Here is a 5,904-nt window from a genome sequence, read left to right on the forward strand (position 1 = left end):
GTGTGTGTGTGTGTGTGTGTGAGAGAGAGAGAGAGAGAGAGAGAGAGAGAGAGAGAGAGTATACCTTGCAAGCAATCCCCTAGCTTCCTTGGTTCGACCCCTCATTGTAACTCAAGCTTCAATTTGATTGGAGCCCTACAACCTTAGACAATCACATACATAGTGCGTATCAAGCAAGCATGCTAGCCTTAGGACAAGTGTCCCCCTTTCCCCTTTGAGAGAGAGGACTTGATAAATGCATAAACAATTAATTTAATTATCTAAATTATCATTGGATCCCTTGAGAGGCCAACTGATAGACTTTAGGCACCTCAGGAGGGAAACAGGGAGAGGAACTTGACATGTGTCTTTGTTGCTTCTTTAGACAAGGCTTGCCTTGTGTGAGGGTGTGTGAGGGTGTGTGCGTTCTCTCTCATTCCCCTACAATCAAGGCTCGCCCCCCCATGAGTAGGGATGTAGGTTGGATTTTGGAACACCTTTAAGACCCTCAAGAACCTTAGTCATGGAGCACCTTAGCACCTTAGTCATTAAGCACCTCAAGCACCCTAGTCAGCAACAAGCACGGCAAGCACCTCAAGCTTGGGCTGGGTTCCCACCGGGTTCCCACCTCAAGCACAACCCTGGATTTCCTAAGGTTTAAGGACTTTTAACACTAACCATTGGAGGTATTTAATGAAGCTAACCCTAAGGTCTTTAAGCTCCATTAGCTAGCATTGCTCTTTGACATACCATATCTCATTTTGACCCCTTTAACTTTGGTCCCGTGTTGAGATGGATCCATGAGCACATGTCTATGTTCTAACAATTGTTCTCGTTTATTCTCCCATATTATATGATTGATTTAATATGAGAAAATCATTTGGGCTGGTTGGATATTAGATTTTATGACATTACCTCTCTCTTGAAATCATAGTCATCCTCGACTGTGAGGTAGAAGAGATAAAGCCTTAGTCAATAGTCTACGTTTCTTAGCGGGTAGAGAATCCCTTTTTACCCTATGACATCATTCCAAGATGGATGAATAATCCATTTGGGGCTTGAGGGACTTAGCTGTCGCAAGCATGTATGCTCTTGAGTCCATTTCATTCTCCCAAAGTAGAGTGACAAATTCTACTTGGTGTTTGAGAGACATCATCGTCACAAGCATGATTCTAAGCATGCATACTACTTAAATTTGTGCACAAGAAAAAGAGAATTAGGTTTATAAGACAAAAACATTGATCATTTAAAAAAAAAACATGTACATTTTCTTACTCTAATGTAGCATTGTAAGCATTGACAAGGTTCATATTATCCTTAAACTATATACCTTGCATCCATCTAGCATCTTCAAAGGGATAATTTTTGAACTTAATAAGATATAATCGGATAGTCTTACCATGCCGTAGCACCTTTTCTTCATATCGATAGATAGCTTTGGGTTGTAGCACCTCTTCTTGGTTTTTGATTTATGGGGAGTCTTCAATGACTGGTTCTCTTGGTGACTCTCCTTTGTAGGCCTTAAGTAGGCTCACATGAAAAGCATTGTGTATGAGCCAATGGCTGGGCAACTTGAGTTGATAATCCATGTCATTTCTTGGATTCAAGATTTGAAAAGGACCATAGTTTCTTTTTGTTAGTTTAGCATAATACTTTTGATGGCCCGTAGGATTTTTTCCCGTAGTTTGCCTCAATCACGCCTTGGAAAACTTAAGTAAGACCCAATCATTTTTTTTGAACGTTAAGGCCCTTCTATGCTTATCAGCAATAACTTTTTGCCTTTGTTGAGAGATGGATATAAGCTCCTTAATCTTTTGAAAACATTCTTGTAGGTCACGGCTATACTCATCGGCAACGAAGATCTTCCCATGTACTTCAAGTAGCAAGGGACTTTTATCTATGATCTCAAAAGGTGCCTTTTTGGTAGTAGTATGGACAGTATTATTGTATACGTACTCTACAAGGGGTAAGTACTTCTCCCATTGTGAGCATTGATCTACTTCTCTAACATAAGTCTTTAGTAGATCAAGAATTGTAAGGTTGGCTATCTCACTTTGTCCATCAGTTTGTGGGTGATAGGCCGAAGAGAAATTCAATCTTCTACCTAGATTTTTAAAGAGACCTTTCCAAAAATTATTAGTCATTCTAGGATCTCTATCTAACATAATGGATGTTGGCAATCCATTGTGTTTGAAAATTTGAGATATGAAGAGGGTTTCCATTTGGTGTGCCTTAATAGTCTTTTTGACAGGAACAAAGTGTGCTTGTTTGCTGAACTTGTTGACCATTGTCCATACTCTTCTATTCCCATGGATAGACTTGGGTAATCCAAAGATAAAATCCATGGATATACTTTCCCATGGTGAATTAGGGATTGGCAGTGGCTGGAGTAACCCAGGTTTCTTCCCTCTACCATACTTGGTCTTTTGGCATACCACACATTTTGAAACATACTCTTGTATGTCTACTTTCATGGTAGGCCAATAGAAGTACGTCTCTACTCCTCAAAGAGTAGGTTGAATGCCTCTATGCCCTCCATAGGGAGGAGTATGGGATTTATACATGACACATAGCGTATTTCCATGGAGAAGATAACCATCTTGCAAGGTGAATGGTTCTTCTTTCTTCCCCAATGCAAGGGCTGACATTATGTCTTTAAAGTCAGGGTTAGTAGCATACTCATCTATCATAGAAGATAGATCATTGTGAGTTTCTATAGACACCGCATTGACTCTTGGTCTTTGTGAAAGTGCATCGGCCACTTGGTTATGCTTACCAGCAATGTGAGCAATAAAAATAAAATTGCGAAACAAATTTTTTCCACCTCGTTTGTTTGTTGGAAATGTTGATTTGTGTCATGAAGTACTTGAGACTTTGGTGGTCCGTTCGCAAAATAAATGGAGTCCCCAATAGATAGTGCTTCCATGTGACTAGGGCATGTAGAATAGCTAAAATCTCTTTTTCATATATGCTCAGGACTTGTTTGTCGGCATTGAACCTAGGGATATCATATGCTATGGCATGCCCATCTTGAACCAATACTACTCCAAGGCAATCACCACAAGCATCACATTGGACCTCAAATGGATTTGAGAGATTCAGAAGCATAAGGACTGATTGGGAGGTAAGCTTCTCTTTGAGCTTGTCAAAAGTATTTTTCTCTTTGGCATTCCATGAGTACTTAACATTCTTCTTTGTTAAGTCATGTAATGGTCGTGTTATTTGAGAGAATTTTGCTATGATTTGTCTATAGTATGCACACATACCAATAAATCTTCATAGCTCAAGTAGATTCCTTGGATTAGGCCATGCATTTATTACCTCCTACTTTGATGGATCCATATGGATACCATCTTGAGAGATAATATGACCCAAGTATTGAATTACTTGAAGGAAAATTTTTCTCTTCTTTTGATTGATAATAAGCTTGTTCTCCCTCAAAGCTTGAAAAATTACCTTGAGATGTTTCTTGTCCTCCTCCAAGGACTTGGAGTAGATGATGATGTTATCAAAGCACACTCTAGTGAATTTATAGTAGGATCTAAAGATTTCCTCCATCAAATGATTGAATGTGGCTGGAGCATTTGAACCAAAAGGCATGACAAGATATTCATAAAGACCAAACATTGTACGAAACACAGTCTTCAGGATATCTTCATTCACTATCCTTATTTGATGATAGCCACTTTTAAGGTCAATCCTACTGAAGTAGGTCAAACCTTATAGCTTATCAAGCAGATCCTCTACCCATGGTATATAAAATCTATTTTTGATATTGATATGGTTGAGTGCTCGATAGTACACACACATGCGGTATGTACCATCTTTCTTTTGAGAACAAAAGGGAGAGGAACTAGGCCTCACCATCCTTTTGTCTACCTATTCTTGTACTTGCATCATAATCTCCTCTTGTTGAGCTTGGGAAACACAATAAGGAGGCTTGTTAGGTGATGAGCTTCCTGGTAGGAGCTCAATTCCATGGTCATCATCCCCTCGTTCTGGAGGTAAGTTCATAGGGATATCATCGATAAAAATTATCTTGGAATCCATTTAGAAAACTAGAAAAGTCTTAACTCTTATTGATTCCTACCATCTTCATTTGATAAAACTGTGTAGAATCTTTTAGAGAATCTTTGACAAAAATCATGTACGAGGAAACTGAGCTTTTCATTGACTTATCAAAAGCATGTGAGTTTACAAGTGGTATAGTACGAGCGGAATCATTAGCATCTATATACATGCTCTTTTTCCTGTAGGTGAAGTAGATTCTCTTTTCAAGGAACTCCATGTTGGCAGAATAGCAGTTGAACCATAGTGCCCCTAGGATAACATCCTCATGTCGGAGAGGAGAGATGAAAAAGTCTTCTTTGTCGATGTAGCTTTGGACATGAAGCCTCAACTTCCCAATCAAGGGAGTAATGGAGGCTTGTTGTCCCTTGAAAGCTCCATTGGCAGTTACAATATCTCCCATCTCAAAAGCTTGAATGCCCAAGTTAGTGGCCAACTCTATTAATATGAAGTTGTAAGTAGAGCCACGGTCAAACAAGATGAGGGCATCACGCTCCCTTACCTTTCCCCAAGCATAGGAGAGAGGTGATCCTTTGCAATGAGCATCCTCTTTTGGAACTTCGAATGTGGAAGCTCTAGGAATCTCATTGCGTGCATTTATTTTGGGAAAGAACGATAGCCATGTCCTTGCTCCCCACACTTAAAGAATTTGTGGTCCTTACAAAAATCTTCTACCTCTTCAAGAGAGAGTTTTTTTTTTACCTTTGTAAACTCCCTTCTCCTTGGATCGATTGTTGTTGTTGTTAATGTTAGAATTTCCTTGGGAAGAGTTTTGGCCATTGTTCTTCCCCTTTGCTTCATTTCAATCTTTGTTTTCCGTGGGCTTGGTATTTCTTTTAGCCCCTTGTTGAAAATTGATGTGTAAAGCAACCATAGTGTGATGGATTACTTTGGTGATAGAACCAGGCTGTTGGGAGTTAACATACTTGGCAAATTTTTTAGGTAATCCCTTATAGAATTGTTGATGTTGCTCGGCAAAGTCTATCCTTTGAAAGACAATAGCCGAGATGTAAATCCCAAAACTTGTCCACACATTTGTGGATAGACTCGTTGGAGAGCAGCTTCAAACTCCGACATTCGGTAAGCACTTTGTCCTTTGCATCACTTTCAAGGAATTGCTTCATGATGGAAACTCGTAGAGTTTTCCATGTATTTGGGGCTTTGTTGTTGCCACAAAGGCTAGCCCACCATTGACGAGCATATTTTTGAAAGTGCATAGCTACATGACGTAGCTTGGAGGACTTTGTGAAGCCCTCATCTCCAAAGGCCGCGTCAAATTGTTGGATGAAGTTCAATACTTTGTCAGTACCACCAAAGGTGCCATCATAAGTAAGAAAAGAGATTCTCTTTCCTCCCTCTTTGAATTTCTTGAGATTTTGAGACCTTCTCCACCCAGGTTAGGATTTGCAATGTCCTCTCCTCTTGTATAGTTGCTGCTTTAGTCGAAAAAGAAGAAGGTGAAGAAGAAGGAAAAGAGGGTGACCTCTTTCTTGGCTTTTCTTCCTTTTTTTCCTCTCTTCCCTTTTGGAGTGACAAGGAGAAGGACTATGGGTTGACTGTTTCCTCCTAGGAGGAGTTGGTGATTGTCTAGACTGTCGTCTTCGTGGATCCACATCTTTAGAATAACTTAGTGATTCACTTTTTTCTCGTTATTTGGATTCCTCCTCTCTTATGGGAGAGAGTCTTCTTCTAGGAGTCTCATCAAGAGGCCTCCTACACCATCTCTCGTCTTGGAGAGGAAGGGAAATAGCATGAAGTTGTTAAGTAACTACGGCTTGCAAAGTAGGGTTGCCCATAGCTTGTTGCAACCTAGTAACAAGAATTAACAAAATCATCATTAGAACCTTCATGTGAAAA

The sequence above is a fragment of the Adiantum capillus-veneris genome, chromosome 23 (assembly GCF_014529385.1).
Source record: "Adiantum capillus-veneris isolate H3 chromosome 23, ASM1452938v2, whole genome shotgun sequence".
Classification (NCBI taxonomy): Eukaryota; Viridiplantae; Streptophyta; class Polypodiopsida; order Polypodiales; family Pteridaceae; genus Adiantum; species Adiantum capillus-veneris.